Here is a 13,989-nt window from a genome sequence, read left to right on the forward strand (position 1 = left end):
ATAATCATTCTTTCATTTTTTTAGAATTATTAGATCACATAAGATTTTTAAGACTAACTAACCACGCTACCAGCAACAGTATATTAAAAAATTACATATTTTATGAGCTCAGTTCATATATTTACGACTTAATACACACAGCTACATGTCACTCTCTGTGCGTCTGCCAAATTAGAATGTAATTATAACTTTGTAACAACAATAAACTTTACAGAATTGAACAATAGTAACATAATACAATTCAGCAACAAAAAGCAAAGTCACAACAAGACATTAAAATTACAATCAAGCAAAATATCACAGGACCAACATGAGAGAAATTACAGTTTTTACTTAGCTAATTGTATAGGATAAAAATTTACCTGAGTATATTACACTGAGTATATACAGGGTGAGTGGCTCTTGGTGTGACAAATTTTTTTTGGGTTATAATGCAATGTAAATGTGATACAATGGTGGTTATAAAAAAGTCTAACTCCAAAAATTAGGTCTAAAATGAACTATTTTCAGTTTTTCTAAAAAAACCCGTGTTTTTGTACGTAAATCTGTCATGGAGTTCAATGCGCATTTCCATCACAAAACCCGTAAATAAAGTGCATATCAGCGTATTCTCGGGTAGTGAACTCCATGGCAGCCTACACTTGACTAAATTGAGCAGAAAAATAGTTTATTGGAGGTAGAAGTAATTCATGTGGACACTGGTCTTACAAAACAAGATAAGGAATGAATGTACAATACTGGTGAAAGTGATAAGATAAGGAATTAAAACATTGATAAAGGATGTGACCATTAATCCGTAACTAGCATCCACAAAATTATTTTAAACTGCTTTACTTTTTTGTAATCTTCAATTCCTTGTTTTATGAGGCATTTTATAAAACATAAAAATTAAGTACAGTTGTTATTAAATTGTTTTAATCTTTTTGTAGCATGCGTGTTTATAATATTCAAACCGATAAAGGTAGATAACAGAATACTTAACTATGGTCATATGGCATACCATTTTAAAGCCTGTTAAATGGCAAAGTTTTTAATATGACGACACATTCTTGTGTACAGGGTGTGGTAAAAAGATGGGGTTCAATGATATTTCAGTTTTTCTTAAACATAGCAACTTTGCCATTTGAATCGACCTGAAGCTTAATTTTCTTTTCTTACCGTTTGAACCGATAACTTTTTCAAATTGAAAATTTAATGGAGAATCTAAAAATGATGTAGTTTGCTCACATACTTTGCTGAGAAATTTCAGATTTACGTACAAAAACACGCGTTTTTTAGAAAAACTGAAAATAATTCATTTCAGACCTAATTTTTGGAGTTAGACTTTTTTTATAACCACCATTGTATCACATTTACATTGCATTATAACCCAAAAAATTTTGTCACACCAAGAGCCACTCACCCTGTATATTGGATTAGATGCAAAATGAATTAAATGTCTCTAACATCTTTCTTCAAATTTTGGAAACAACTCATTTTAGTTATAAAAATACAATTTCTATTACCCTCATTACGCAAAAATATTAATGTTGCATTGAAACTAATAACACATACGGACCTATCTGTCATATTTAATTGTGTAGTTTGTTTTTTAACAGGTACCACTAGTCTCCATGACTGTAAGGGATAATATAGGATTACATGTGAATTAAATGAATTACTATATCAGCTGCTCTTGTCACGTCTATTGCATTATACTAACATAAAATTGTAGGGGATCTAGTCTGTCTCTCACAGGAAGCCCTCGAGGGTATCTTGGATCAACTAGTTCTGGCAATATGCATTTGTAGTAAAAAGTTAAAAGTGGAATTTTAATTTAAAATGTTAACATTTTAATTCCTTTATTTTGTAATTGGTAATAGCTGCTCATGTAATGAGATTTGTTTAACAATCAAATGAAGCAATCATACATTAAGTCAAATAAAACCTATTATAGTTAGACTATAATATTGCACTAAACAAATTACCTCATAATGAGGTATGTCACTCATATTTTGAAAATATTGACATTAATCAATAATTTATTGTTCGCCAGGAGGTATAGGTAGTTGTTACACGTTAGGATTTTATTGTTACGGGAAGAGTTCGCCAACACTATTTCGGTGATATGAAGATGTATATGAGAGCTTCCACACGACACGATCATTCATAGCATGGGCGCGCAACGGTGGCGCGTAAGTAGTGTTTCGTCCATGGCCGTTGGAAAGACCCGGCGCCGCGCGGTCCTTTGACACCGCCGCCCGTGAGGTCAGTGGCGCCTGTGATCCTATGCGATCCTATCCTTTCACACTGATCGGATGACGAATAAATAAAAATATTGTAGTTCATACTTTATACATACTTGTTCATAATACATTATTATTTAAAAACAAAATATTTACTACAATTTTTCATTTATGCAAGATAGGAACTTGATTATTAATGTATGAATAGATATTATAAATCAACAAATTGAAGGAACACCAACACTGAAAAGCCACACGTTATAACCTAGCGAAAGCGGGTGAGGGGAAATATCCAGCAGGCCTACATGCCTACATTTTCCGGCTGTAGCCGCCACGCGCGCCACCTGACAGAGCGTTGAATAGCGCTTGCAGACCTTTCATGTCTGCCTTATTGTACCTTAACTTCAGAACTTTTTAATAAACCGTTTGCAGTTTTACTCTTACTATATTCCAATCTACGAATGTCTGTATTTTATTCTTTAATAAAAATTCACGTTTTTATTTTATGAAATGTTGAAAATACCCTTTTTTAAAAACCTTCCACCTGATGTGCAGCTTAAGTTGAATCGAAATTGAAATTTCTAACTAATGCACGTATACAAATATTTAGTTACTTAAATAACATCAATATGTTTGTAATAGCTCAAAAAATGAGCCTACAATGAGGCAGATTCAAAACCCTTGCATCAGCGTTCACCAGAGTGGTAGAGCGCAGCCTTAAATCCAAGAAGAGCTAATATTATACATAAAAACATGAATATAAGGCAAATTGCCTTATTGCCTCATGGACAGGCATTGAAAATGGATAGGCTAATAGAATTCGTATTAAAGGAATATAAGTTATTGAGATCCTGCAGCAATTTTACGAGATTTAAAATGTAAGATGATTCCATTCCTTATTTGTATAAATTCAAATGTAATTGTACAAATAATATGAATAAAGTTAATTTGAATTTGAATTTATAAGAACATTATTTAGAGAGTGTTGCTTGTTTGAATAAGATTGTCTAAAAACAAATTGGATTAATTCAATTTAACTTGTTGTTTCTGCCTACGGAACTGAAACCAATTGAGATACAACCTAACCTTAAAAACTGTGAGTGTGTGTGTTTTAGACTTTAATTGTTACTGTAACTTACTAAATATGTACCAAACTACTTATTAATACAGCGAACATTCCAGCTGACATTGTTTTTTTATAGAAGTAAATTATTTTGCAGTCCATTCCAGCTTTTCCATCACCGACGCCACTTCTATCTATCTCATCATAATTCATTACTATTGAACACCATAGAATTTCTTTCGATAGTTAGGGGTTGTAGCTCTAGTAGTTTGGGACAGACGTTGTCATCAATTGGTGGGGGTTTCTCCCCCTCCTAAAATTAAGTACGTGAGAGTAGAAATTTTCATTTGGTTTTCCCGAATAGACATTAAAAACAGTTCAGAAAATACTGGTAAAAACTGGACAACTTATAAAGCGTGAGGCACGGTATATCCCTTTAAGGGAGAGAGTCGGTTGGGTTGAGGAAAATGTACGTTTGACACCTCGGTGTTAACGCCCCAATATTTCAACAAATAAATTAGTTTAACTTAATACTGAGTTGAGAATCCTACGAAAATTTCTTATTGTTACTTTAGTGATTATTTTAATCACCTTTATATTGGAAGTTAAGACCTCCACAATATGTAACAATGCCACCGTACACATCAAATGTTATCCGGATTAATATACGAAAATATAGGCGTTAATGCCATTTCAGAAGAAAGGGTCAGGAGTTTTGCCACACCCTGTATATGCATTAAACTGAAGCCCACGGGTGGCGCGACAATACCGGTGTTGTCGCAGCCACGTGTACGGAATGCGCTGAAATCAGCAAAAGTTGTGTCGAACGCAGGCCTCGAGCAGTCCATAGAACCATGTACTTTGTTAATTACTAAATGAATCGCCTAGGCGGCAGCACCTTCCACAATACCATACTAAGACGAAACGCGCTCTGATTGGTCTGGAGCCTTGGTAACGAGAGGATCAGGTGATGTTGAAGCTATGCTAGGGAGTTGGCTAACTTGTGCGGGACGCGGCAGACGATAGTTAGACCCCCTCTCACTCTTTCTCTCTCTCCCTATTTTAACTTTTCGGAAGCCAAATTCTAAATTTTCAAATATGTATTAATCAAACCTAATTTGTTATTAACTTAATCCAAATTGTGTACTAATTTTAATAAATCGTATATTAGTTCGACTTCGCTGTTTTATTTCGAAAAGTTTATACAATCTTCCTCGCCACGAACCCAAGAGAAGACCTTTCGTCTCCCACTGGGCAATGAAGGCCGGCTACCACATCTGGTGTCAAGTGTGGGGTGGTACTGACTGCAAGAACGTCACCTACGTGTGAGGTAAGTGATAGAATAAATTAATTCATCATTAATCTTCTTAATTAAACTTTTCCGAAATTCAAATCGAACACTTTTAAAGAAAATATTTCACTGTAATTAACTGCAATTTCATCTTATACACATTTTTTAAGATGTAGTTTTTCAATTTATTAGAGAGTTTTGAAGTAATTGGAATAATTCTAACATAAATGTCTGGTGGCCATTAACCACGCCAGGATTTCAGGCCTCCCCCCTCTACACTGTTAGTGTAAGGTACCCGCCATAATGGCGTGACGGACTGGTGATTTATGAATGAATATTACTGAATTTATAAAATGTGAATTAATTGATATAAGAGTTACGTCTTAAGATGCCCGTTGTTGTTGAATGAAAGTGACTCTCATAGCTGCTGTGCTGCTGCACATAAGATTGTTCGAATCTGTAAACATTGATGGCCAGTTGATAAATAAAAATTATTGTTTGGGGGCTGCCAACCTAAAATCTTTGCATTGTAATGGTGATTGTGATAAATAGTGAGACAGTTGTTTGAAAATATAAGTTTATTGAAAAATAAGTGTTTGTAGAATATATTAACACATTAACCTCATAAATGAATGCTTTTAATTTAACCTAGTCTTAATTGCATGTGGAATTAAAGATACACATAAATTAAGGAGGAGGTCTATGAGTAAGTTGGATAATGCCTGGGCGTTAGTGGAAATAAGTCACTAATTGGAATTTTTTATTGAAAAATATATAGATTGATTAAATTGAAGTAAATAAATACTGTTTAACACTCTTTTTAAAATAAAAGAGTCGGTTTCACTGGGTTATTCTTGCTATCAGCTCAAAGGGCCCAATTCACTCCGATCTCCTTAGGAATTAAGTACTATAATTTTTTTTTTACTTTTTTGATTTTTTGTAAAAAAGGAAATTCTTTTATAAAGACGAAAATTTATAGAACTCAAAATAATTCAACTAGATACTTAGCTGAATTTTCGTGAAGGTGGGAATTCTTCTTAAATAATTAACGAACACTACAAACGACTTGTGATCTTTTGGAATTATAATATGTGGTTTTAAATTAGATTTTTGCCACAATGGGACTTTGATAATTTTGTTTCTCTCTCTTTTTTTCTTGAAATCCGACAACGGACTTAGGTGTGTGAACCCCCAACGATCGCAGTGATAATTAATTGGGAATTATAAATTCATATTCGAATTTGATTGGTAGAAACATAGAAAATATACCTAGTTTTGTAAATTTGAAGAAATATTTCACATTGATTGGCCAGTTCAGTGGATGATTTGTTCTTTTTTGCTTTGGAATTTAGTATCGGCCATCAATACGAATCCCCACTTTCTGATCAAAGAGGAAAACCAGTATGAACTAAAAATCCACGGGCAACTTACGACAGGTAGCGCAGAGGACCTACAGAAACGGTTGACCAAATGTGTTAAGGCCAACATGCCTGTTGACCCGGCTGATTTGGCATCTTTGGGCGTGGAAGGGGAATTAGAGGCCTGTGATGCTAAGCTGAATCTGTTATTGGCACCCATTGACAAATACTACTACGGGTACGGAAGGCCAGCGGCTTCAGGCCCGGTTTGGCATAACTACCTCAGGACTCAACGTATCCAGTAGTAACCGAGGCGGACGAGGAAAGCCAGCGAAAGTTGTTAAGAGAGGCTAAACGCTTTTGTGATGCGGCTAGTGAACAAATGGGCGCAGTAGAAATGGGGAGAGAGGATGATTATAATATAATATTATAGAAGATCGTAGATAGTAAGCCTATAGCCAACAAAACGCAACCGCTCCTTGCACCCGCGCTCTTGGCGGCGAATCGGGCCAATGTAGAGGATTCGACACCAATTCCGGCTGACCAACGCACACAGCCGGTCAGTTCAAGCGCAGTACCACCGACGCCACATGACTTGTACCATCGCCCGTCTACAAACGGGGGTTGATGTTTGAGGGAAGATCTCAAAGCGTAGGGGCGTTTCTCCAACGAGTTGAAGAACTCCGAAGAGCTAGGGGGTGACTCCCACCGAACTTTTTGAGTCTGCTGTAGATCTATTCTCGGGACCAGCCCTAGTGTCGTAGCGATCCACAATAAGCCGGATAAATACCTGGGAACAGCTCTATCAGGATCTGGATGAAGTAGTCTTCCAGCCACCCGACTGTAACATCCGGTTACAGCATGAGATTTTTAATGGAATGCAAGGAGAGACTGAGTCAGTCGATCTATTCATCGCGGTGATGGAGGGTTTGTACGGGCGAAGAGCTACCAAAGTGCCCGAAGAAGCTAGGCTGCGGCAAATGTACTATAATCTGAATCCCCAACTTCGAGACAGTCAAGCTCTAGTTGATGTTACATCGATCGAGCAGTTGTGGAAACTAGGTTGCAAGGCAGAAGCGGGCCGCTTCCGGTCAGTAGAACTGTGCAATGTGCATAGGGACCATGACGTGATGGAGCCGGACCTTGCTTATACAACCGTAAGACGTAGGCCAACGCGCGACTGCACACCTCAACCGGATAGGAAAATATTCAAAACAGCTTAAGAGGCTGACGTAGCGTGTTACAGCTGCCATGAAAAAGGGCATATGTCTAAAATTTGTAAACATAGTAAAAGGTCTTCCTCTTTTTTAATTGATGCAGGAGCGCAGGTGTCCCTATTGAAGCGGGGAGCCTCCTCCTCTGACCTTTTAAAATCACGTGGTATTAAGAGGAATTTCAGGGAAAGTACTTAAAACGTATGGACGCCAGCGAATAACCTAGAACCTAAAACCGGTAGTTCAAGTATCAGGAGTTTTTGTCGTAGGGAATCTGCCAAAAGGGTATTTAGCGGTGCTAGGCTGCGATATCTTGGGTGAGGGAAATGGAGAGATTAGCGTAGAACGCGGCGTGCTCAGGCTGTTGAGCAAGGACATTTGGCTGAACCGTTTAAGAAAGGGAGAAACCGTGCCAGACCTCCCTGACGAAAAATCTAAAATTAGGGACTCTTGTTAGCGATATTGTCCCCATCAGCTTGGTTTAAATTGGTAATTTTAGCCGACAGCTATGGTAGGGGCCTGCAGAGTATTGTATCAGAGGGACTGCCGGGGAATGTTAAAGTTGAAGTTTTCTTCCTGCCTAACGGTAAATTGAAACACGTAACATTAAGATTAGGTAATTTGCTCAACAAATTGACTGCCTATGACACAGTAGTTGTAATAGTTGGGACAAATGATGTAGATGAGTCAATGCCTTATCCGTTGACCTTGCAGCAAGCTTTTGTAGCTTTGCCGACGAAATGGGAAGCGACTGTCAAAGTGCTCTCCATATTTGATTTGCTCTCCATAAGATAAAGATCTTAAGACTGGACTGAGTGACGCAAATTGCCTCCTCAAGGCCATCGTTCAAAATTTAACGAAACAAAGTCGAGGGAAGATTTATTTCTTGGATCTAAAAGGGAAAATGAACCAACGTTGGTATACGAGGCACGGACTACACTTGAATGAGGAGGGGAAGCTAAATTTAGCACGAATTAATTAAAGACAGGGTTCTATTCAGTCATAAAGTAGCGGAGGCAAGGGTCGGAAGGGTTGAACGGTGGGATGAGGCAGAGTTTTAGACGTGCATAGATGCGAAGCTGACTCATCTACCACCAAAAGAACTCCACTCTCATGAAGTTCGGGCAAATTTTGGTTTACAGGGACAACCAACCCTTTGGTTGTACGTCTGCTCTCAAACATGTAATCCGAACTGTGGACGCTGCACCCATTTATAAGAAAGGCTACCGCGTGCCACACCATGAGAAGGCCGTGCTCGATGGTGCTATCCGAAGCCAGCTGGACAAGGGCATCATTGTCCCTAGCCAAAGTGCGTAGGCCCCGCCAGTGGTACTAGTGCTTAAAAAGTCCCCAAACGGTACGCCTAAGATGAGGTTTTGTGTTGACTACAAGGGGTTGACGCCGTAACTAGCCCAGAATGTGTACCCTCTCCTTAATATCACGGATTCGTTGGGTGGTTGCACAGTTTTCACCACTTAGGCCTTCGGTCGGGGCACCATCAGACACAAGTCGACGAAGAAAGTAGGCCCAGTGCCGCCTTCAATGTGCCGGGAGGGCACTGTGAGTACCAGCGCATGCCGTTCGGATTAAGCACCGCCCCCGCTACCTTTCAAAGATTAATGGACTCGGTTTTGATGGGGCTGAAGGGTGACAAATACCTTGTCTATTTGGATGATATAGTTTTATTCTCAAAGGACCTGCCAATTCTCACCTGGAAGCCTCAAAAGAGGTATTTCGTAAATTGGAATGAGTAAATCTGACAGTTCAGTTAAGTAAATTCAATTTTGTGGTTGACGAGGTGAACTACCTTGGCCATGTTATAACAAAGAGAGGGGTAGGACCAGACCCGGGTAATGTTAAAACCGTACGCGATTATCCTGTGCCGAAGACCGTAACAGACTTAAGGTCATTCCTAGGCCTGTCTGTTTATCATCACCATTTTATCGATGGCTACGCCACGATAGCTCAACCACTTTTTGAATTTACAAAACAGGGACGCGAATTTGTATGGGTATCCCAATGTCAGGAGGCCTTCGATCAATTGAAACAAAAATTGATCACGGCACCCGTGCTAGTGTACCCGGACTTTAGTAAACCTTTCGTATTGGCCACGGATGCTAGTATGTTTGCCTTGGGAGCCGTCCTATCACAGGGGATAAATGGAGAAGAACACTCTGTAGCCTACCGTTCTAGGGCGTTGTTTCCGGCTGAAAAGAATTACTCGGCCACTGAGCGTGAATTGCTTAGCTTGGTCAGGAGTACCAAGTATATCAGATGCTACCTATTAGGCCACCCTTTTAAGGTAATTACCGATCATGCTGCCCTAAAATGAATGCTTTCCCTTAACCCTGGAACCGTACACCGGGGTACTGAGTGCCCCAGGGATTTTTCATTTTGCTGTAGTTTTATGTTGGCAACGCGCAGCGCCACCATACTCCACGACCTTTTGCTTGTTTGTGGCGACCAGTCAGTTGCATTGTTTGCCGTGTGCGTGACTCATCGCTGTTTGTCTACAGTTCATGTTTGGGGCACTCAGTTCCCCAGTGTACGGTTAGTGTTTACTTTATCCACAGGTGTACATATTTTAGTTATTTTTGTTTTATGTCTGTTATTTTTTGTTTTTGTGTGTTTAAATAAATCATGGATAACCTGCAAGATGATGAAGACATTTTAAATGAATTACTTCGATCATCTGAGACCGATCAGCTTGATGTATTTGAAGATCAACCTGATTATGAGAATGAACTGGACTAATGTAGAAGATGACGATGTCTTATCAGATTTGTTTTCGCCTGATGCATCGGAGGATGAGTATTTACCAACTGAAAGTGACAAAGAGGAAGAAGTGTCAGAAATTCTGCATAAGAAAAAAAAGGGCGAGACGAAGTTTTGAAGAAAGTGTTGAGCCTGTACCCACAACTTCAGCACAGGTTCTGTCAGAAGATGATGAAGATGACGCAGACATAAGAGGTAACAGTTCTCATGATCAGCAACAAAATGTAATCCAACTAAAAAAAAAAAACAACTTTTGGGAAAAAAATAAACATCGCTGGTCTACAAAACCATCTACAAGAGTTGGGAGAACGCCAAGAAGAAATATAATTTTATTTAGATCTCGTCCAGAAGGAGCTGCTAGGGAGTCACAAATCCTACTCAGGTATTTGACCTATTTTTGGATGAAACTATTATAAATAAGATAGTTTATCATACTAACCAGGAGATTAGAGATCAAAAATTACAATACAACAATCAAAGTTGTACCGGAGAAACGTTGTCCAGTCGAGATAAGAGCCTTATTAGGACTTGTGATTTATTTTGGTGCTCAAAAACAAAACCACACTCCAATCGAAATTCTTTGCATGAATCAAGAGGACTTCGCATAACCAAAACTGTCATGCCTCTTCGTAGATTTGAATTCTTAATCAATTGTTTGAGGTTCGATGAAAAGACTACTCGAGATGCGAGAAAAGAGCTGGATCCTTTTGCTGCAATCCGAGAAATTTGGGATATATTTATCCAGCACTGCAAAGAGCTCTACACTCCTGGAGCGTATTGCACAATTGATGAACAGTTGCTAGCTTTCAGGGGTAACTGCCAATTTCGTATGTATATCCAAATAAGCCTGCCAAATATGGTATAAAAATTGTAATGTTATGTAATACAAATGGGTATTTGATTAATGCCATTCCTTATATTGGGAAAAAAAATGGATACTGAAGGAAAACCCCAAGCAACATTTTTTGTGGAAAAGTTGTCGGATCCCATTAAAGGTAGTAACCGAAATATAAACCGTTGATAATTGGTTTTCTTCGGTACCACTTTCAACGAGATGCTCGAAAAGCATAATATTACAATGGTTGGAACTTTACGAAAGAATAAACCACACATTCCACCAGAAATGTTGAAAAACAGACCAGCGGAAACATCACTGTTTTTGTTTGACAAACAACTAACAATGGTGTCTTATGCAGCAAAGAAAAATAAAATCGTGCTTCTCCTATCTAACATGCACCAAGGTTCCAGCTTACAGAAAGGTACCACTTTGCCAGAAATGATTCACTTTTATAACTGTACGAAAGGAGGGGTTGATGTACTGGATCAAATGTCTGCTCAGTACTCATGCAGCAGGGAAAACGAGGAGATGGCCTATGTGCATATTTTATGGAATGTTAAAATAGTATTGGTTTGAACTCCTACATTATTTACAAAGAGAATACCTATATGAAGTCAAACCAGACCCCAATGTCTAGACTTACATTCTTGTTTACTCTGGCAGAAGACCTCATGAGGCCTTGGATGGAACAGCGGCTGCAAAACACATCAATTCGAAGAGGGATTAGGCTTTCCATTGCGGAACAACTTGGTGTGTGCAAGTGCCAGTCAAGCCAGCACCTGTCAACCGTAAGGCCGGAAGGTGCAGCATTTGTCCCCGGAGCAAAGACACAAAAACCACCAACTTATGTGATGAGTGTAAGCAGTTTACTTGCAAAACACATTCTGATTCTGTTTGTGTTGATTGCAGGAGTGAAAAACTAGAAAAAAACTTGAAAGTTCAGGATCTTAACTAAACCTTCATACAAATGTAACTTTTTCTTGTATATATGTTTTACAGCCATGAATATACTTAAAATTGTATCAATATATTTTTGTTTCATTGTTCAAAACTTGTAAACCAATAAGATGTGTTTTTAATAAAAAAGAATTTACTTAATATGAAAAAAAATATTTTTTAATTTTTGGGGCACACAGTACCCCAGTGTACGGTTAGTGTGACAAAAATTGAGGTGTATGGTTCCAGGGTTAAAGATCCCAGCAGTAGACTAATGAGGTGGTCGTTAAGGCTAGCAGAGTTCTAGTTCACCGTGGAACACAAAGCCGGGAAAATGCACAGCAACGCAGATGGGCTCAGCCGAGCGGTGCACGCGATGTGCTTCCCATTGTCGACCTTTATGTACTAAGGGCCGACAGCGAGATGACCCCGTAGTGCAAGGCTTATGACAGGCCAAGGGTTTTCGCATGAGTCCCAAGAAAATCTTGTACTGTCTGAGTTCGGATGAGCAAACGATTTTAGTACCGGCATCTCTACCCACTTAGCACCCAATAGTATCTAATACGTATCAAAAATATTTTATCAAAACATTGGTAATGTTTCAGATACATTTCGAAACGTATCTGCTTATTTTCAGACACGTATCTAACTGACGAGATGTCCTCTCATGTTTCGTAACTAATATATGTATATGTCACATTTCAAAGTAACATATCTGATACGTTTTAAGTCACATATCTGATACATTTCAAAGTAACATATCTGATATGTTTCAAAGTAATATATCGGTTACAATATATGAACGAATACGTAACTAGCATATTTCAGATGCATTTATTTACCATTATTAGTCTCTGACATGTACATGACATTAGAAATTTATGTAAATAGTAAGAATGAACAAGACAAATTAAAATTTATTATTTAATGTTTTATTACTTATATAATACCGTTTTTGGAAACTCTAAAACTGGTATAAACGGTGTTTATTACAAAAATATCCTTTATTTCATAGGAATAAGATTACACAATATCTTTATCACAGGAAACGTTTTAATTAATTGAATCACTTGAAGATTGTTCAATATAAATAATACAATTGACACACCCACCGTAAAATGAGACCACCACATACAATGAGACATAAAATTGGTATAAATTAAAAAATCAACAAAAACGTGTTATTAAAGATTATCTTGAACAAAAATTACAGTTGAACATATAAATATTTGAAAGAAATTTTAAGCACCGACTAGATATAAACTATATGCATTCAAAGTTCAATAAATTAATTTACATAAATCAATAACATTTAGACATAAAGCTTTTAAACTAACCTGTAACTTAGTGGGAACTAAAGAAAACTAAATTAAAATAAGACTGCAGAACATTTCTCTACAAGTGTGAAAATATCGGAAAAAGATGGTCTTATGTCAAACTAATAATTTTTTTTTTTTTTAATAATACAAATCTAAACTAAAAATTTAAAAACAAACACAACTGAAATTAACTTTTAAAAATACAATAAATATAAACTATGTTATATAGTCATGAAAAAATAACATTTAAAAAACAAACAATACACTTTTAAAATTTACTATGAAATATTTTAATTTCATATTTTAAAATATGTATAATTAACAAAAAAAACTTAAACGCATTCTACATAATCTCTGTATTATTGAATTTATAAAATAATTCTTTTAATATCGTGAATCGGTAATGTGTGTGTTTTAACTAACAAATTATCTAAAGGAATTAATACAACATCCTCCCATACTCCTAAATCTTTAAAGTGTAATGTTGGATACGGTGTCCTATAAAACTACAATATGATTCCAGATTATCATACAAAATTTTGTAGTTATCCGTTTAGTGGTTTTTGAGATTTATGCAAAGATACGAAGTATTATCAATTTCCCTTATCCAGATTGTTTAACCTGGAATTTATTAACCTTGTTAATATTGCATTTGATATATCTAAGACTCAGTGCCATTTTCATTATAACAAAACTACTGTATTATTTTTGGTAGCTATATTTTAAAATAAATAGTAAGTGATCCAAAGGAGGAATTCAATTTTAATACTCAAATTCGCCAATCTATATTACTGAACATTGCGTTTGTATGTGTCTATACACACACGAAACAAACAAAAAATATATGAAAACAGATAAAATAACAATCAAGCTAATACTTATAGTTTTTAAGGCTTGATACTCTTTAAAAAACAATCTGCCACAGAAAATAATTGCTGTAGTGCCAGCTAGAGAGATAAATAGAAGGGAT

Source organism: Homalodisca vitripennis, chromosome X (genome assembly GCF_021130785.1).
Source record: "Homalodisca vitripennis isolate AUS2020 chromosome X, UT_GWSS_2.1, whole genome shotgun sequence".
NCBI lineage: Eukaryota > Metazoa > Arthropoda > Insecta > Hemiptera > Cicadellidae > Homalodisca > Homalodisca vitripennis.